A 20,110-nucleotide genomic window follows, 5' to 3' on the forward strand; every position below is an offset into this window, starting at 1 on the left:
GCGTTGATCTGCGGTGATAGGGCGGCCCCAATAAATCCTTCGTTCAAAACGTCTGATTCCAAATTCCATGTTGGAAATGACCAGAGGTTTCTCGCTGAATTTGTTCAGGATCTTGACTGGAATTGACACTAAATCCAAGTATGAAAGTACATTTCAGTGGAGTGCATCATAAGATACCGCCGTGACTGTGAATAAAATGCTGGAGACGTCCAGCAGAAGAACAGGAGACACAGAAGCAGGTACCTGAGGACAAATGTATTTGCTTTGCCATTGAAAGGCCCTGTTACACAAAGTGGATTATCTTTGCTGGTTGATCACCTTATGAATGTTGTTTCCCAGATCTCCATGTTTACATCACATACGGAAAGGTGTCCAGCGTGTGTGTGTGCATCCGGCTAGTGAAGCAATAGATAAAACATCTGACTTTGTATCAGACGATTGTAGGTTTACATCCTACATGTCTCGAGTGTAACGTGTTAGTTCAGCCAATTACATGTTGTCAGTTGCTATTTCCTTCGGTTCTTCCGAGCTGCAGGGATTGGATCAGTGTGTATTCAAATGGAACGTTGTTTTTGGGTCCATTACAGCTCAATGTCAGACAGGTGTATGGCTGGTCCTGTTTTGTCAGGTTCTGAGGATCTGAATGGTTTGGATCAGTTTGGTTTCGAATTTAAAACTTGCATTTAGGTCTATTGTCCATTTTAAATTCCAGCTCTGCTCCACATCTCTCATTGCCTGTCAAACTGGCGAGTGTTCCACCTAAAGCTTCCTTTGTCCGATCTGTGAAACCCACTGTGAAACCAGCTCCAATGCTTGTGACTCTCCCGATCAGTTTCTATAAGACTTACTATCAATGTAACCTTCTCCCATCGCTATCACCCGCCCTGTCAATGTAAACTCCTTCGGTCCCCCCATCAATCTAATCATCTCCATAACCTTCTCCAGCTCTTACACCCCTATCTGTGTAAACGTTACACTCCCCTACAACCATCCCGAAAGCAAAAACCTCCTCCAGTGTCTGTAATACTCCCTATCTGTGTTTGTGTCTCCAGGATCTATTGCTGTTCCTGTCTCTGTAAGCTCTGACAGATTGTACAGCTTGCCAGTCCATATTCTTTCCAGAATCTCAGCATCTGACATCAACAAAAGTCTTCATTAACTACAGCCTTCCATATCTCTGTTCTTTCCTCAATCCTATACAACTCTCTTATTCTCTGTAAGTAGCACAATTCCATAAAATACCCCATGCCTGCGTAAACTGACCCAATCCAACAGTGAGAAGCCTCCCTGTCCTTTCGATCACCTGTAGTCCCTTCAGATCTCCCTGTATCTTCTCTGACTCCATTGAATACAGCCTATCCCATGTTATAACTCCTCTAACTCATATATTACTCCCCATCTCTGTGATATTCTTCAGTTACTGCAATTCTCATTCTTTATCTCCAGAGCTTCCAATCCCCCTGATCAATGTAAGGTTTTGATCCTCTGCAGCATGTTTATCACCTGGAGCAGCCTCCAACTAATCAACGCATCCTGTTGCTGTAACCTCCTCAAATTCTACAGCTCACTGTCTTTGTAATATCTTCCAGTATCTGCAACCCTCTCGATTTTTGTAACCCACTCCAGAACAGCACTCTACATCTCTGTGTAACTGATGGGAATGCTGTAAACCTGCCTTCAGTCCTCAGTAACTCTCTGAACTTCTGCAGCCCGACAACCCTCAGCATCTCTGGCTCCTCCAATCCCTATGCTTCTCCCTGGCTGTGTGAACTGATCCAGCCCCTTCAAACCTCCCTATCTCACTCACTCCTGCAGCTCCAACCTTTGTCCATGTCACTGTAATTCGAGCACCAACAATCCTCCCAGTCTCTATAAACTCCTGCAGCTCCAACTACAACCCCTACCTGTGTACTCTCCAGTCCTTCCAATCCTCCCTTTCTCTATCAACTCCTTTAGCTCCAATACTACCCCATCTGTCTACTCTCCAGTGCCTTTAACACTCCCTTTCTCGAAAAACTTCTGTAGCTCCAACTACTACTGTGTGCAATCTCAAATCCCTATATTCCTCCCAATCTCTGTAAATCCTTCAGAACTGATAATCCTTGACATCTTTCAGCCAGCCAACCATCTGATCTCTAACCACGAACACTGATCTCAAACCACCGAACTCTGTAACATCCTCCAGTCTCTACAGCCCAGCTTTTCTCTATTGGCTTCTCTGGTAACTGTATTCCCCTTCATCTCCGGTTACAGATCCTTGCTCAGTGAAACAATGTCTCAGTACCAAATCTGTAAGAACACAAGAATCTTTGGTGTATCAATATATTTGTCTCATTTTCTAAATTTTAACGACTGCAAGTTCAACCTTCTTCACCTCTTCTTCTCAATATTCCTCCATTTTGAAGATCAGCCTGGTGAACCTTCTCTGGGCTGCCTCCAATGGAAGGATATTTTCCCTCCAGATAGGGGACCAAACCTGTTCACCGTATTCTCAGTGTGGACCGACTGGAGTCCTCTATATTTATTACAAGCCTTCCCTATTTTTATTCTCCATTCCCTTTGAAATCAATTCCATTTACATTCTCTATGTCCTTCTGTCCCTGTATGCTACCTTTCTGAGATTTATACACCAGGATTCCCAGGTTAGGCCATAGCGTAGCTTTCTGCAGTTGATCTGAAACCAAGAGCTGACAGCAATAATCACGAAAGTACTGGAATGTATGTTAAACGATATGCCAGAAATACTAACTGCACACTTAGAAACCTATGGAATAAGCGCAGTCCGTAAGACCATCATGTAAAGGGGTACAATTAGACCATTCAATCCATCAGGTCTATTCCACTATTCGATTGTGTATGAATTGTTTCTTAACCCCACTCTCTCACTCCCTGTAACCCTTGATCTCCTTATTCATCTAGAACCTGCTTATCTCTGAGTAAGATACACTGAATCACTTCGCATCCACAGTCCCATGAGGCAGTGAGTTCCACAGATCCATCACCCTCTGGCTGAATAAATTCCTCCACATCTCTATTCTAAAGGCTCCTCCTTTACTCTGAAGCTGTGCCCTTGGCCCCTCGTCTCTCCTGCTAGTGGAAACATCATGCCCACGTCCACTCCATCCAGGCCCCTCAGTATTCTGTAAGTTTGAATGAGATTCTGCCGCCGCCTCTGAAACTTCATCAAGTGCAGACCCAGAGACTTTACCTGCTCCTCCTATGACACGAATGTCATCCCTGAAATCTTTCTTGGAAACCCATTTCTCGTACCCCTTCACATCTTTTGTTTAGACTCTTAATGAATAAAGTGTTGAGTGTAGTCCCAACACTGACCCCTGCGGAGCTCCCCCATCACCAGTTCCCATGGTGAAAAAGACTCCTTTCTTCACACTCTCTGCCTTGTGCCAATCAGACAAATCCTCTATCCATGTTCAACATGTTGTTGTGAAACGGAAATGTCATTTCACACCCACTGCTGGATTTATTTTTCTGTCTGGCTGTAAACAGCAGAGTTTCCCCATTACCTTCCCATCTGTAATTCCCTGGAGAAGGTGGTGGGGAGCTGCCTTCCTGACCCATTGCAGTCCTTTGGGTGTAGGGACAGACACAGTGCTGGGAGGATGGAGCATGGCTTGGAGGGCACCTTGGAAATGCTGTTATTCCCGTGCACCTGGAGCTCCTGTCTTTCCAGGGTATAGTGGTTCCGGGTTTGTAAAGTGCCGTTGAAAGGGCCTGTCCGAGTGACCTCAGTGCTACTTGTAGATCTTTTATTCCTCCTTTCATTCATGCACATGTGCTTTGTTGGCTGGGCCAGCATTTATTATTGATTTGGAGTTGTCCCTGAGAAGGTGGTGGTGAGCTGCCTTCCTGAACCACTGCACCAGCCGATAGAACTGTTGTTATCCGTGTAGCCTCCAGCAGGCGCTACAACACTCCTCATGTCTCTAACTGCACACAGACAATGCAGCTCTCCCTTTTATATCTGGCATCCTCCCCGATTTATAACTCTTATAGTTCCTCACACTATCTCACCTCTTCCATTCCCATCTGTGCCTGAGATCTCTAAAATTTCTTTATTCTTGTTTAAATTTCTGATCACCTAAAATCTCTCCCTTTTTAAATTTGTAACCCCTTCAGCTTCTGTAACTCTCCATATAACTGTAATCAATGACAGCACAGGTTCCCTTCCTTAAATCTCGATAATTACAATGGTTGCGTGTGGTAAATCGGAACTTTTCATCCTCCTTATCTATCTCGGGACTTCCAGCCCCCACAATCCCACTATTTGGAATGCTCCCATTTTCTGTAAATCCTCATGTCCTGAGGGTCCTTGAACACCACCAGTGCTCCAAAAGTTTATACTCCCCCCAGTTACTGCAAGTCTTCTAACTCTGTAATATCCAACAGTCTCCAGTACCATACAACACTTGCTGGCTCTCAATTTGTATTTGTTGAAGTCTACACATCTCTGTAAGCAGCACAGAAAAAGTACTTTTGACTCTGCATAGCTCCGTCATGAACAAACTACTATCTCTATTTCCTTCGCCTTCTTCAGTGTCTGCAACTCTCACTGTATCTTCCAATAACCTGCTTTCGACACTGCAGGTCTGCCATGCTCCACAGATAACCTGTTCCAGCCCATATAGCTCACTCAATCACTGTAACACCCTCTGCTCTGTCTAATCCTCCTCTTCCCCACTGTCTTCCAGGCACATCAGCGATTCTGTAAGGCAGCAGTGCGGAATGGGATGTTATAAATCTTAGCTGAGGCTTGAGGCCTACCATTACCTGGGAGTCACAAAGGGAGAGAACCTGAGAGAGTGCAGCACAGAGCGGGAGAACATTAATCAGTAGCGAGGATCGAGGCCGACTAGGACTCGGAGTTGGAGAAGCAGCAGAGCAGGAGGCTCGAAATCAGCACCGAGTCACAGAGGGAGTGACCATGTGAGGGAGCAACTTGGAGCAGGAGCATGAGGCTCACTCACACCTGGGAGTTACAGAGGCAGCAAAGTGGGAGGATATAAATCAGCATTGAGGATCATGGCCTAACTGTGCCTGGGAGTCACAGAGACAGTGACCCTGTGAGGGAGCAGAGTGGAGTGGGAGCTGGAGGATTACACGTCCCTGGGAGTCACAGAGACGGTGACCCTGTGAGGGAGCAGAGTGGAGTGGGAGCTGGAGGATTACATGTACCTGGGAGTCAGAGAGATAACCTTCTGCTGCTGGGATGGGCCTGCACTGAGTTTGGAAGAAGTACAAGAGCCTTCACAGAAAAGGCTGTAAATTCATTGGCAGATAATACACCGTTATTAGCGCCTGTCAGTGAATTGATAGAAGTTAGCAAATTTGTTTTTTCAACTTCTGAAATAAGGATTGAACTCAGAAATAAGAGGGAGAAGTGAAATTCTGAGCCAATATATTATATATTACCCTCAGTAAGCCACAGTTGTATAAGGTAGTTAACCAGATTGTTATTTTTTCCCTGATGTTAATTTAATTCTAAGTAATTAATTAAGTTACTCTCGACATGTTTCATTTTAAGACATGACAAGACATGTTTGTTCGATGGAAAATCTGTTCTGTTACGTTGGGAAGTCATAGCCCCTGCTCGTGTCCTAGATGAACACTGGGTCATGGAACTCAGATAGTAACTAGAGACTCTATGGGGCATCTGTGATACTGAGAGTTAGGTGGATAGCTCACACAGAGAGCAGATCACCCTGCAGACATGACAGCCAAGAAGAAGAAAGGGAATAGGGGACTAGACTATCCATCTAACTAGTACAGCCTGGACCGTATGTGACTTCACTTTCTCAATCAGCGTACCGTGGGGAACCCTATCAAACGCCTTACTAAAGTCCATGTATATGACATCTAATGACAGTCACTCAACAAGAAACTTTGTCACTTCCTCAAAGAATTCTGTTAAGTTGGCAAGACATGACATTCCCTGCTCAAAACTATGTTGCCCATCACTGATGAGCACATTTTCTTCCAACTGGGAATACATCCTATCCCTCAGTATTTCTCCAGCAGCTTCCATACCACTAACGTCAGGGTCGCCATTCTTAAACAAGGGAACACCATTAGCAATTTCCCAGTACTACGGGATTTCACCCGTGTTCAAAGATGCTGCAAAGATATCTGCTATGGTCCCACCTGTTTCCTCTCTCATCCAAGATCCCATCCGGACCTGGGAACCTGGTACCTTAATGTCTTTTAGAATAACCAACACTTCCTTATTTCAGCTTGACCTAGAGGAATCAAGCATCCATACCTAATCTCAACATTTCTTCTTGGTGAATAGTGATATCACGTGCTCATTAATAATCTCACCCATTTCTTCTGACTCCATGCATAACTTTCCTCCTTTGTCCTTGAGTGGTCCAACCCTTCCTCTAGTTACCCTCTTACTATTGATATATGAATTAAAGTCTTTGAGATTTTCCAAAATCATGTTTGCTAAATATATCTCATGACCCCTTTTAGCCCTCTTAATTCCTTGTTTCATATTGGTCCTACATTCCCGATTTTCTGCCCAAGCTTTGTCTGTCTTCAGTCGTCTAGACCTTATGTACACTTCCTTTTTCCACTAAGCTAGTCTCACAGTTTCACCTGTTATCCATGGTTCCCTAAACTTGCCATTCCTACCCCTCATTTCCACAGAAGCATATCTGACCTCAACTCTAATCAACCTCTCTTTAAAAGCTTCCCACGTATCAAATGTGGATTTACCTTCAAACAACTGCTCCCAATCTATATTCCTCAACTTCTGCTGAATTTTGGTATAGTTGGCCTTCCCCCAATTTAGCACTCTTCCTTTAGGACAACTGTTGTCTTTGTCCTTGCGTATTCTATAACGTATGGACTAGTGATCAATAGTCCCAAAGTTATCCCCAACTGAAACTTCAACCACCTGGCCAGGCTCATTCCCCAGCATCAGGACAAAAATGGCTCTTTCCTGAGTTGGACTGTTTACATACTGCTCAAAAATCCCTCCTGGCTGCTCCTTACAAATTCTGCTCCATCCAGTCCTCTAATATTAAGTGAACCCCAGTCAATGTTGCGAAAATAAAATCGCCTTTCACCACCACCATGTTGCTCCCACATCTTTCCATGATTGTTTCCATATTTGTACTTTCATCTCACGCTCACTGTTGGGAGGCCCCAATATTGTTTCTGCATCCTTCCTATTTCTGAGCTCTACCCTTATTGCCTCACTGTTTGAGTCCTCCATAGTGCCCTCCTTCAGCACAGCTGTGGTATCCTCTTTGACCAGTAATGCAACTCCTATACCCCTTTTACCCCCTTGTTTATCCCACCTGAAGCATTGATATCTTGGGATATTTACTTGCCAATCATGCCCTTCCCTCAACCAAGTATCATTAATAGCAATAATATCAACTCCAAGGTACTAATCCAAGCCCTGTGTTTATCTGCACATACTACACTTCTTGCATTAAAACAAATGCACCTCAGATAACCTGTCCCTTTGTGTTCATCATCTACTCCCTGCCGACTCTTCCACTTACTCACGCTGTCTTCATTATCTATTTCCTTACAGGCTGCAGTTGTTATTTCCTTAATATCGACTCAGCTCCTCATTTGGTTCCCATCCCTCTACAACATTAGTTTGAACCCTCTGAAGCAGCATTAGTGAAAGTACCCCGAACGACATTATTTCCATTCCAGTTCAGGTGTAGGCTGTCCAATTTGTAATAGTCCCTCCTCCCAGATAACCAGTCCCAATGTCCCAAAAATTAGAACTCCTCCCTCCTGCACCATCTCTCATTCCTACTCTGACTAGCACGTGGCATTAGTAGCCATCCTGAGCTTACAACCTCTGAGGTCCTACTTCTTAACTTGACTCCTAACTGCCTAAATTCTGTTTGTAGGACCTCATCCTGATTTTTAAAATCTATATCATTGGTGCCTACATGCACCATGAAAACTGGATATTCACCCTTCCCCTTCAGAATGTTCTGCAGTCGATCCAAGGCATTACTGTCCCTTGCACCTGGAAGGCAACATACCATTCTGGAGTCTTGACTTCGAACAGAAAAATGCTTATCTACTCCTTTTACAATTGAATCCCCTTTGACTTAGCCCTTCCAGTATTTTTCCCGCCCTTCTGAACAGCAGGTCCAACCACGGTGCATTTAACGGGGCTACTGCTGTCTTCTCCTGGTGAGCCATCTCTCCAAACAGTATCCAAAGCAGTATACCTGCTAAGGAGAGAGGTGTCCGCAGGGGACACCTGCAGTGCCTTCCTGCTCTTTCTCTGCTTTTGGTCACCAATTCCCTTTCTCCTTCAGCAATCCTAATCTCTGATGTGATCAGTTCACTGAATGTGCTATCTACAACCTCCTCCGCATTGTATGCGCTCCAAGGTGAGTCCATCGCCGCTCCAGAGCCATCATCGCGTCTATGCGTTCTTCATAAGAAGTGTCTTTGGTGCGAGGATCAGGGATGTCTCCGAGCATGCTCGGGGCATACTGAAGGGGAGGCTGAACAGCCAGTGGCTGTGGTACACATTGGTACCAATGACATTGGCAGGAAACGTGACAAGATCCTGCAAGGAGAGTGCAGGGATATGGACACACATCCTGCACGTGAACAGGGACAGCAGCTGTGTCCCTGAGCTCCCACAATGAGCAAATGGAGCATAACATGGCTCTGAGATCTCCTATCATTTTCACTCTAAAGCATAACTTGGTCTTAAATTAGATAAACGGAAAAGGAAAGGGTTTTCTTTAACTAATCACAGGATTAAAAAAAAAGAAGAGAAGCACCTTATCCACACAGTACAGAGTTCTTTTGCTTTGGTTAGATGAGGAGTTCGGGGTGGGAGACATTACACGTGTAGTGTCTCACGTTCAATCGCTGGCAAAATATGTCAGATCACTTACCCTCCCAGTGCACAATTCGTCCTCTCCCACTCCGCTCCTCGCTCTCACCGCTGCTGCAAATGGAGGCCTGATGCTCCAGGTAAGTCTGTTTTTAGTGGGAAATTAACCTTCCCAGAAACCCCCTGGTCCGAGCCCCTCACCCCCACCCCCCACCTCTCTCTAACTCCTCCCAAAAGATAATGCACAAAACATGCAAATATGTCTTTTATTCATGGATTGGCAAAGTGAACAAATGACAATTATGGACCAAACAAAAATAATTTAATGGATATTTGCTGTGGTTCTTGAATTACAAAATATTTGGATTTTTAATGAGAAAATAAATTCAGGTTTTTTTTTCAGATCTGAGTTGGATACGTTTTGATCAGTATGTGATCATCATTGGTGTCAAAACCAGAAGTTACTGGGAATGCTCAGAAGTACTGGCAGTATCTGTGGTGCGAAAGCAGAATCCATATATGGTAGTAGACTGGCTCTGGCCAGGTTAATACGCTCATAGTGTTCAGGGATGTGTAGGTTAGGTGTATTAGTCAGGGATAAATATAGAGTATGAGAATAGGCTAACGGGTCTGGGTGGGTTAATCTTTGGAGGGTCAGTGTGGGCATATTGGCCCAAATGGCCGTTTTCCACAATATAGGGATTCGACGATTCTACGCATTCTTCATAAAAAGTGTCTTTGGTGCGAGGATCAGGGATGTCTCCGAGAATGCTCAGGGCATACTGAAGGGGAGGGTTTACAGCCAGTGGTACACATTGGTATCAATAACATTGGCAGGAAATGTGACAAGATCCTGCAAGGAGAGTGCAGGGAGATTGGCCTGAGTGGAAACGCAGGATATCCAGTGTTGTAATCTTGGGTTACTCCTCGTGCTCGGTGGAAGTGGGATAAGGAAGATGAAGAGAGAAAACATTAATATGTGGTTGAAGAACTGGTTCAGGAAGAGGGTTTCAGATTTATCGATCATTGCGATTTTGTCCAGGGCAGGTGGGACCTGTAAAAAAAAGACAGGGTCCATTTTAACTGGAGGGACACCAACATCCTGGCAGGGAGGTTTGATGATGCATCTTGGGTGGAGTTAAATGAATAATACAGGAGACTGAAAACCAGAGCAGCAGGACAGCAAGTGAGCTGAAATTAGAGTTTAATAGAATAGACAGGCAGGGCCAGTCTAATGACTATGCTGAGGAAAATAATCATAGCAATTTTAAAAATGTGAGTGGAAATGATAGGTTCAGTATTATCGGAGATCAAAATAAGAATGGAATGTGTGGAGTGCACCAAACGTATTCAAGGAGATAAACCAATCCAATAGAACTTACGTAAATACCTTGTACCTGAATGCATGGAATATTTGGAAAAAATGACAGCACAAACAGAGTTATAACGATACGGCCTGGTGGGGCTTACAGAAAGGTGGTTACAGGAAGGTCAGTGTTGGGAAGTGAAATGTCCAAGTGTACTCATTACTCAGACAAGAACGTACAGCAGGTTGAGTTGCTGCATTGATTAAGAATGATATCAAGGCTGCATTGAAATGACATTAGCGCGAGGGACCAAAATGACAAATCAATTTGGATCCAAATAAAGCACATGGAAGCAAACCTGCTTCTAGGAGTAATTTCATGCCACAATACTCCCATCCTCCAAACATACTTTCAAAAACCAGGGAATACCAATGGCTTGTGAGAAGGGCACAAGAGTGAGCAATCTGTGTATGCATATTGGCTTAATTACTCAATTTGGCAAGGGTAGCCTCAAATAACGATGCGCAGAATGTATGAGGGATTATTACTTAGAACAACAAACCAGAAAACTGGCTTTTAGATTTGGTGTGAATAATAAGGAAGGAGTGATAAATCATCTTATAGTAGAGGATCCTCTAGAAAGAGTGACCGTAACATGCTGGAGTTTCACATTCAGATTCAAAGATACAAGGGTTTTAGTATCAGGCAGTGATAATTATGTGGAAGGATTGGCCTGAGTGGACTCGAAAAAATAACATTGAAGGGCAGAACATTTGAAGAACAATGGCAAATACTTAGGAAGATAGTACAAACACATCATTTAAAGTTTATTCCTGAGTGGAAGAGGAATTGTGAAAAAAGATAAAACGTCATTCACACCTTAACAAAGAAGATTATGATAAGATGAAAGTGATGTCCTGGTGGTATTATCGCCAACTGCTGATTCAGCGATCAAGATCATATTCTAGGAACTCAGATTCAAATGCCACCATTGCAAATGCTGGAATCTAAATTCAACATCAATCTGCAATTAAGCTTTACAGATTAATGGTGAGATCACTTTCACTTCAAAATTATGTCTCCTTTGTATTGAGCACTCGAGTAAGGGGAAGAGCTGCTCTCTGTTCAAACTGTCCATAAACCTCATGCTCTTAAATACCTCAATCAGGAACCCCTTCAACCTCCTCTGCTTCAAAAACATCTAACCCCTCATCATAGTTTGAGTATTCTCTCGTCTTGTTACTTCTGAAATGTATCACCTCACATTTATCAGTCAAATCTCATCAGCCATTGAACTAGCCACCTGAACAAACCATTTATATCATCTTTAAACTAACATGTTCCTCCTCACTGTGAACCACCCACCTAACCTTTGTGTCATCCATAACATTATTTATCATTCCCCCCAAAATCCATCCCTCACATTCTCATCATCATCACTTATGAAGCTCACAGATAAGACTTGTCTTATGTCTTCTGTTCTTCAGATGTTGTTCAAACGAGAAGAATTAAGAATTTCAGTCTCTTGTTCTTCCTATTTTTGGTGAATTTACAGCAGTGGAGGTCCTTTTATGAGAGAGCCACAGATTTGTGGGCGGCACGGTGGCACAGTGGTTAGCACTGCTGCCTCGCAGCGCCGGAGACTCGGGTTCAATTCCCGCCTCAGGCGACTGACTGTGTGGAGTTTGCACGTTCTCCCCGTGTCTGCATGGGTTTCCTCCGGGTGCTCCGGTTTCCTCCCACAGTCCAAAGATGTGCAGGTCAGGTGAATTGGCCATGCTAAATTGCCCGTAGTGTTAGGTAAGGGGTAGATGTAGATGTAGGGTATGGGTGGGTTACGCTTCGGCGGGCCGGTGTGGACTTGTTGGGCCGGAGGGCCTGTTTCCACACTGTAAGTAATCTAATCTAAAAATTTGTTTTGGACATGCAGCTGAATTCTCCTTTTATCCTATTCTTCTCTGTATGTTTCATTCATAATGCTTGCATGTGTTTAATATTGGACTAGGTCGGGCTTACTTCATTTGCAACATTTGTATTTTACGTGGACCTGGATAATTTTCTTTGTAATATTCCCTGCAATACTCAGAGCTGAAGGAATTTTTCATCTGCAGGATGGGCTCATATGATTGCTTGAAAGAGCTGGAGAGATGAGGCTAAAGATTAAATTAAATGCTGCACATATACACACGGTAGTAGATCAAATCATATCGCCAAGTCTACCCTGCATTTGAAACAAATTATTAGAACATATGCCCACTCTTCTTTAAATTGTAAAAAAAAGTTTTAATACGTGTTCTTAGAGCAGTATGGATTTTACAGCTGCTCGTGGGATTGCATGCATAGCTAAAGATTAATTATAGTTTTTTATTCAATTTAATATAGTTCATATAGTTTATTAATATAAGATTATTTTTCCAATTTGTTTTATTAAAATTCAAAAACAAACCAAAAAAACAAGCAAAATAATTTTTTTCTCGAACGAACATTGTTTTAACGAGCTTTTCAAGGGGAGGGGGGGATTTACAAAACAAACTAGAAAAGTCTATATATATTTCAAAAGTCATCGTCTTTAGTTTTAAATGCGAAAGTTTTTTTTTGTTTCAAAAACTATTTTTAAATAGGAAGATGTGCCTTTATTCTGGAGAGTCCGACACGCGTTCAGCTCTGGAGAAGACCTTTTTCTTCGAGAAATTTATTGAAGAGGAATATTTTTTGTTGGGTTACTTTTCCAAATGGTTGATATTATTTATTTTTTATATGTTTGATAAGTATACGGATGTATTTTCTATTTTAATGTCATGAAAAATTCTGTTTATAGGCATAATAATATTAAGGCCAGATATATAAGTTAGAGAGGGAGATATCTGGAAGTTGTTATGCAACAAAATCAGTCAGATAGCTGGGTGACTGTCAGGACAAGTAAAAAGGTAGTTCAACAATCTCCGGTGGCTATTCCTCTATCAAACAGATGTCCAGCTTTTGGAATTGATGAAGGGGTTAGTCTCTCTGAGGAAAATGGAAGAGCCATCGGTTATTGGAATGTTGGAAAAATTCTTATGCCTAGGCAGCGATTGAGAAGATTTTGTATATTTATTGGGACAGGGATCTCTCCTTTCAAGGGCATAAACAGGAGATTCTGTGGCAGTGAGTGAAAATTTAGGATAGTTTATTGGTTTCGCGGTACTAGGATTAAGAACGTCTCCGAAGGTCTCAAGCATATTGTTAAAGGTGTGATTTAGAAGCCAGAAATTATTGTATATATTGGTATGAATGACATTTTTAGGGAAAAGATTAAAACAGTCCGGAGGGAATTACAGAGGTGATGTAGAGGATTAAAAAGAAAACCTTAAAATAGCAATTTCTGGTTTGCTCCCAATGATAAATTCAAGCGGGGAAGGGAAAATAAAGGTTAAAGGAGAAAAATCAATGCATGAAGAGCTGCTATGTTGTTGACCGATTCAGATTTTTGGGAGATTGGAAAGTCTTTTGGAATAGAAAAGGCCTGTTCCAAAAGGATTGATCTAATCTAAACGGGAAAGCCACCGATATCTTCACAGGGAGATTTGCTCATCCTATAAAGGCAGACTTTATATTGACAGAGGATGCAAGTGGAGGTACTCTAAGTAGCAGTGTAAATTGTTGGATGGCTGGAGAAATCTCTGAATATGATGAGAACATGCCAGTTAGAAAAGAAAGATGAGAGAATCAGATTATATAGTAATTCTGAAGAACTAAAATGCATTTACTTTAGTGCAATGGGATTTACAGAGAAGGCTAATCTCCTCAGCGCATGTTTCAGAACATGGGATTGGGATATCAAAGCTATTATAGGAACTTGGGTGAAAGATGTTCAAGATCTTTCAATAAGAACAGGCAAGACGGTAAAAGAGGAGGAGGTGTGGTCTTTTTAGCCAAGCATAGTATAATGCTGGCTCTGAGAACTTTTGCTGAGGACTCGTCTACTGATGTAGTGTGGGCTGAGGTTAGAAACAGGAGAGGAGAGGTCACACTGCTTGAAGATTTTTTTTGGAGCCTCTGCAGAGTTCCAGGGAGGTGGAAGTGAGGATTATCAAAATTATTCTGAGTAGGAGTGAAAGAAACAGTGCGGTCGTTATGGGGGACTTTAACTTTCCTAATATTGACTGGAAATGCTATAACTCTCGTACATCGGATGGATCAGTTATTGACCAACGTGTACAGGAGAGTTTCCTGACATAGTATGTCGAAGAGCCGACAAGAGGGGAGGCCACAATGGATCTGGTGCTTGGCAGTGAGCCAGGCCAAGTGTTTGATTTAGTTGTTTTTGAACACTTTGGAGAGAGTGACCATAATTCAGTTGTGTTTAGTTTAGCGATGGAAAGGGATAGGTACATGCCACAGGTCAAGAGTTATCGATGGGTAAGGGCAATTATAATGTGATTAGACAAGAATTAGGATGCATAGAATGGGGTAGCAAAATACAGCGGATGCAGACAGTGGAAATGTGGAGCTGGTTTCAGGAACAGTTATTGTGTGTCCTTGATAGGTCTGTCCCTGTCATACAGGGAAGAAGTGATAAGGTAAGGGAACCATGGTTTACAACAGAAATTGCATCTTTTGTTAAGAAGAAGAAGGAGGCTTATGTGTTGATGAGGCAAGATGGTTCAGATGAGGCGATGGATAGTTACAGATCAGCTCGGAAGGATTTAAAGAGAGAGTTAAGAAGAGAATAGAGAGGACACTAGCAGTCTTTAGCAAATAGAATAGAGGAGAACCCTAAAGCTTTCTAGAGGTATGTGAGGAATAAAAGGATGATTAAGGTGGGAATATGGCCAGTCAAAGACAGAAGCGGGAAGTTGAGTGTGGACCTTGTGGCGATCAGAGAGTTGCTAATTGGACATTTCTTATCGGTTTTCACTCAGGAAAAGGAGAAGATTGTCGAGGAGAAGAATGAAGTATGAGATATTAGACTAGAAAGAATCGAGGTTAGTTACGAACAGGTGTTATCAATTCTGGAAGGAGTGAAAATAGAGAAACCCCCTGGACTGAATGGGATTTATCCAAGGATTCTCTGGGAAGCTACGGAGGAGATAGCAGAGCCTTTGGCTTTGATATTTGAGTCATCATTGCCTACAGGTTTGATACCAGAGGACTGGAGGATTGCAAATGTTGTGCCCTTGTTCACGAAGGGTAGTAGAGATGACCCAAGCAATTATAGACCAATGAGCCTTGCTTCTGTTGTAGGAAATGTTTTGGAAAGGATTATAAGTGATAAGATTTAAATCATCTAGTAAGCAACAATTTGATTTCAGATAGTCAATATGGTTTCATCAAAAGCAGGTCATTTCTCACAAATCTTATTGATTTTTGTTTGAGAAGGTGACCAACCATGTAGGTGAGGGTAGGGCAGTTGACGTGGTATACATGGACTTCAGTAAAGCCTTTGATAACGTTCCACATGGTAGGCTGTTGGAGAAAATGCAGAGGCGTGGAATCGACGGTGATTTAGCAGTTTGGATTTGAAACTAGCTTTCTGAAAGAAGGCAGCGAGTGGTGGTTGATAGAAAATATTCAGCCTGGAGTCCGTTTACTAGTGGTGTGCCACAAGGGTCTGATTTGGGACCACTAATGTTTGTCATTTTTATAAATGACTTAGACGCAGGCACAGGTGAATGAATTAGTAAATTTGCAGACAACACTAAAGTCAGTGAAGTTGTGGGCAGTTTGGAAGAATGTTACAGGTTGCAGGGGACTTGGATAAACAGCAGAATTGGTCTGAGAGGTGGCAAATGGAGTTCAATCCAGCTAAATGTGAGGTGATGCACTTTGGGAAGAATAACAGAAAGGCAGAGTACTGGGTTAATGGAAAGATTCTTGGTAGTGTGGATGTGCAGAGTGATCTTGGAGTCCATGTAAATAGATCCCTGAAAGTTGCCACCCAGGTTGATAGTGCTGTGAAGGCGGCATACGGTTTGTTAGGTTTCATTCGTAGTGGGATTGAGTTCCGGAGCCGCAATATCATGCTGCAACTATACAGAACGCTGGTGCGGCGATATTGGAATATTGTGTATAGTTTTGGTAGCCCCATTACAAAAAGGATGTGGATGTCTTGGAAAAGGTGCAGAGGAGATGTACCAGGATGCTGCCAGATCTGGAGGGAAGGTCGCATGAGGAAAGGCTGAGAGACTTGGGTCTGTTCTCATTGGAAAAAAGAATGCTAAGAGGGAATTTGTTAGAGACATACAAGATGATCAGAGGATGAGATGGGTAGACAGTTAAAGTCTTTTTGCTAGGATGTTGACGAGAGCATATATGAGGGGACATAGCTACAAATTGAGGGGTGATAGATTTCAGACAGATGTCAGAGACAGGTTTGTTTCACAGAGCGACGTAAGGGCTTGGAATGCCCGACCTGCTAATGTAATCAACTCAGCCACATTAGGGGGATTTAAGCCATCCTTAGATAAGCACAGTGATGATTTTGGGATAGTGTAGGGAACGAGCTGAGAATACTTCAAAGGTCGGCGCATCATAGAGGGCCTAATGGCCGATTCTGCGCTGTATTGTTCTGTGTTCTATGCTTTTTGTTCTAAGAGTGGTAATTCAATCTTCCAGGTGTTAGATGCTATAGAAAGGACAGAAAAGGAGACATGGGGTGGAGGAGCAGTGGGGGGCAAGGCTGTCAGTTTTGATTAAGGAATAAATTATTGCTCTAACTAGGGGAGATATTACTAAAAATGTGTTCAGTTAAAATATATGGGTAGAAATTTAAGATAAGAAAGTAAAGAACACTTTGAAGAGATTGTGCGAAGTGCTCGTTTGTGACAAATCGTCCAGTGCAGATATATTGGTAGAAATTAAAAGTCAGAAAGAAAAGAACATGTTGATGGAATTGTACTCTATGCTCCCCAATAGTAAGGAAGAAATTAAGAACAAATATGTAGGGAGATCTCAGATATATGTAAACTTAATAAGATTGTAATAATGAGGGGATTTTAAATTTCCAAAACTTGACTTACTACCTTCGTGTTAAAGGTTTGGACGATGAAGAATTTGTCAAATGTGTTCAAGAAAATTTTCTTTATCAATATGTGGTTGCTCCAAATAGAGAAGGAACAAAATTAGACCTTATTTTGTGCAATATCAGGGCAAGTGACTAAAGTAAAAGTGGAGGAATATGATGGCTGTTGCGAACATAACTCTATTCATTTCAGAATGGTTATGGAAAAGGATAAGCCTTCCATTAATATTATCTTTTTTAATTGGAGTACCATAAACTTTAATGGCATGAGACAATGACCTTCCAAGTTTGATTGAAGGAGATTGTTAGCAGGTGAAGAGAACGTGTGACTCGTGGAAGACATTCAAAGGTACGATGATGAGAACTGAGAGGCATTATGTTCTTGTTAGTGTGACGGGTAACTCTGATAAGAATAAGGAACAATGGATGACTAAAGGTATTGAAGCTCTTCTCAAGAATAAAAGGGAATCTTAATTTAGATATAGACAACTTTAATCAATCGAATCTCTTAAACTATATAAAGCGTGTTGGACATTACTTCGAGAGAAATGAGGAAAGCAAAAAGGGGACATGAGATAGCATGGACAGATAAAGTTCAGAATAAACTAAATATATTGTACAAATATGTTAAGAGCAAGAGGGTAACCAGGGAGAGGGCAAGGCCTCTTAAAGATTAAGGAGGACATCTTTGTGTTGTACCACAGCAGATGGGGAATACAATCATTCCATTCCCAGTGCATCAGACAGCGGCAAACACACACCATTGTCTGCACCTCACAATCATCCAGATTGAACTCTCTCTGCTATTTGTCAGCCTATTGACCCATTTGATCAAGATCGTTTTGTAATCTTAGAAAGGCTTCTTCACTGTCCACAGTGCCACCAGTTTTGGTGTCATCCGCAAACTTACTAACCATGCTCTCTATATTGTCATCCAAATCATTTACATAAATGACCGAACAATGAAATCCCAGAATTAACCTCTGTGGAACACTGCTGGTCACATGCCTCAGTCTGAAAAGCAACCACCCACCATTCCTCTCTGTGGCCTGTTGTGATGCCAATTGAAAGTGTTGGAGATAAACTCAGCAGTTCTGGCAGCATTGGAACAGAGAGAAACAAAATTAACTATCTTGAGACCAGTATGACTTGCTCAGAACAGGTTCGTATCGACCTCAATCCGTTAACATTGTTTCTCTCTCCATATCCTGCCTTATCTGTTGCACTTCTCTACTATTTTGTGCTTGGATGTCTGATTTCCATTATCTCTAATCTGTTACTTTTCTGGATGGGTCTAGATGTTATATTTGAACAATTTGCTCCATTCCTGTTCCCGTGACTTGTGCCGGTGACACTTGTATTAAACTGGATTCTGTTTCTTCTTCAAGATATAAAAATAACTTTTTTTGCCAAGGTCCACTTAAATGCGTGAATCTCAACACATTTATTTTGATTTGAAAGACATTTTAGAGATAGCTACACTTTATGAAACAAAAAATGTGTTGCTGGAAAAGCGCAGCAGGTCAGACAGAATCAATGGAGCAGGAGAATTGACGTTTCAGGCATAAGCCCTTTTCCAGCAACACACTTTTAAGCTCTGATCTCCAGCATCTGCAGTCCTCACTTCCACACTTTATGAAACAACAGGAATAGATTATTGATGATAACATCATTCATGTCCTTTATTAATAAGCTTGTCCTCACATGCTCTGAAAGCTTTTAAATACATTTCGCAGATTAATTACAGCAAAGGTGGTGGTCACTCAGACTATTATCTCAATACCAGTTCTGAATGAGCAATATACCCACTCTTATTCTGCAGTAACTCCCTGTAACCCCACTCATGTTGTTATGTGTCTGTTTTTTTAATTCTGAATATCCTGTTCAGATAAACAATCTTATCAACCTGTATAGCCTATGATTGAATACTCTATATGTAAATTATAATTCCATCCATCACGTTTAAAATTGCCTTTTCTATTCACATTGTCGTTCAGCATTCCATCGCCCAAATGTCATCTGTTCTATCACTCTGCATTGCATTTCATTCCATTTGTGAGAAAGAATGAGGGTTGATTGGGAGATGTTACTGTACTCCCCTCATGTCTGCTCAGCCACTGGCTCCTAGCCAATATCAGATTCGTTCCATCCCTGATGCATTAATCCTTGGGTTTTAATGAACAAGGTTGTTGCACATTGTTAAGGACAAGGCCAGACCCCTCAAATATTTTGAAGCACATAACCCAGACCGTAACTGTGGTATTTGAAGGTAAGTATACAGAGCATATTCAATGAGGGAATTAGCTGGTCACACTGCCGAGTTTTTAACAAACAGCATTTATTTACGAAATTACGGAATGAAACAAAATGAACAGAAAACAGAATACCGAACAACTCATCCTATCCGAACCCAACAGGCTATCCCCACTAAAGGATGCTGTTCCAAAGTACATGCAACAATCCCAAAAAAACCCCTTAGCATAAAGAGTAAAAATAACTCAAAACGCTTACATGTTACAAATTCGGAAGGGCAGAAGGGGAGGGATAGCGTCCCGTTTCAACAGTGACCCTTACTCAACTAACCCCTGAACTGAACTGACCTGCACAACCAGAGAGCTGGCCACGCGCCCTTCATTGTGTCAGTTTTACTTGAAAGACTTGAAAGCCTTCTGCCTGAGGAATTATCTGTTCGGTATAAACAAAAGGGCCCCCGGTGAAACATTCAAAATTCAGGAATGTTGGAAACTTGGGTCGTTTATAACGTCTCTGGGAAAAGAAAATCAAGGACAAGAAAACCTGTAAAGGGACCAGCCTTGTGACAACATGTCACATTTGGCTTTGGACAGAGTTTAAAAAATGTAAGACTTACTGAATGAAGCCAATCAAATGTATTAATGTGTTTGTGAATTTATATAAAACAGTGCAGAAACGCATTGTGTGTTGAAGATACAAAAT

The sequence above is a fragment of the Chiloscyllium punctatum genome, chromosome 31, assembly GCF_047496795.1.
Source record: "Chiloscyllium punctatum isolate Juve2018m chromosome 31, sChiPun1.3, whole genome shotgun sequence".
Classification (NCBI taxonomy): domain Eukaryota; kingdom Metazoa; phylum Chordata; class Chondrichthyes; order Orectolobiformes; family Hemiscylliidae; genus Chiloscyllium; species Chiloscyllium punctatum.